Source organism: Arachis ipaensis, chromosome B5 (genome assembly GCF_059453495.1).
Source record: "Arachis ipaensis isolate K30076 ecotype BB chromosome B5, ASM5945349v1, whole genome shotgun sequence".
NCBI classification, from domain to species: Eukaryota; Viridiplantae; Streptophyta; class Magnoliopsida; order Fabales; family Fabaceae; genus Arachis; species Arachis ipaensis.
Genome location: NC_142440.1, coordinates 117164011 through 117165602, shown reverse-complemented (window position 1 = coordinate 117165602; position 1592 = coordinate 117164011). Strand labels below are relative to the sequence as shown.

General features: G+C 42.8%; 1 non-coding gene across 1 annotated transcript; it reads right to left on the bottom strand.

The window, feature by feature from the left end:
• Positions 1-278: 278 nt before the first annotated feature.
• LOC148565502 (small nucleolar RNA R71) lies at positions 279-386 on the bottom strand. The gene has a single exon (XR_015884234.1). It is a non-coding gene; the product is annotated as a small nucleolar RNA R71 (small nucleolar RNA).
• Positions 387-1592: the final 1206 nt, after the last annotated feature.

Genomic DNA, 1592 nt, shown 5'->3' with positions numbered 1-1592 from the left:
TGAAACCTCAATTAGTTTCTCTGATGCAATAGAACTGCAAGTTTCATGGACTTCCATCTGAAGATCCTTTTCAGTTCTTGACTGAATTCTTGCAGATATGTGATACTGTTAAGACTAATGGAGTAGATCCTGAAGTCTACAGGCTCATGCTTTTCCCTTTTGCTGTAAGAGACAAAGCTAGATTATGGTTGGATTCTCAACCCAAAGACAGCTTGAACTCTTGGGATAAGCTGGTCACGGCTTTCTTAGCCAAGTACTTTCCTCCTCAAAAGCTGAGCAAGCTTAGAGCTGATGTTCAAACCTTCAGACAGAAAGAAGGTGAATCCCTCTATGAAGCTTGGGAAAGATACAAACAGTTGACCAAAAAGTGTCCTTCTGACATGCTTTCAGAATGGACCATCCTGGATATATTCTATGATGGTTTATCTGAGCTATCAAAGATGTCACTGGACACCTCTGCAGGTGGATCCATTCACCTAAAGAAAACGCCTGCAGAAGTTCAAGAACTCATTGACATGGTTGCTAATAACCAGTTCATGTACACTTCTGAAAGGAATCCTGTGAGTAATGGGACGCCTATGAAGAAGGGAGTTCTTGAAGTTGATACTCTGAATGCCATATTGGCTCAGAACAAAATATTGACTCAGCAAGTCAATATGATCTCTCGAGTCTGCATGGAATGCAAGCTGCATCCAACAGTACTCAAGAGGCATCTTCTGAAGAAGAAGCCTATGATCCTGAGAACCCTGCAATAGCAGAGGTAAATTACTTAGGTGAACCTTATGGAAACACCTATAACTCAACATGGAGAAATCATCCAAATTTCTCATGGAAGGATCAAAAGCCCCAACAAGGCTTTAATAATGGTGGAAGAAACAGGTTTAGCAACAGCAAGCCTTTTCCATCATCAACTCAGCAACAGACAGAGAACTCTGAACAAAATGCTTCTAATTTAGCAAATCTAGTCTCTGATCTATCTAAGGCCACCGTAAGTTTCATGAATGAAACAAGGTCTTCCATTAGAAATCTGGAAGCACAAGTGGGCCAGCTGAGTAAAAGGATCACTGAAATCCCTCCTAGTACTCTCCCAAGCAATACAGAAGAGAACCCAAAAGGAGAGTGCAAGGCCATTGACATAAGCGCCATGGCCGAACCTGTGAGGAGAGGAGAGGACGTGAATCCCAAGAGGAAGACCTCCTGGGACGTCCAGTGGTCAATAAGGAGCTTCCCTCTGAAGAACCAAAGGAATATGAGACTCATTTAGCGACCATAGAGATTCCATTGAACCTCCTTATGCCCTTCATGAGCTCTGATGAGTATTCCTCTTCTGAAGAGAATGAGGATGTTACTGAAGAGCAAACTGCCAAGTTTCTTGGTGCAATCATGAAGCTGAATGCCAAATTGTTTGGGATTGATACTTGGGAAGTTGAACCTCCCTTGTTCATCAATGAACTAAGTGATCTGGATCAACTGACATTGCCTCAGAAGAGACAGGATCCTGGAAAGTTCATAATCCCTTGTACCATAGGCACCATGATCTTTAAGGCTCTGTGTGACCTTGGTTCAGGGATAAACCTCATGCCCCTCTCTGT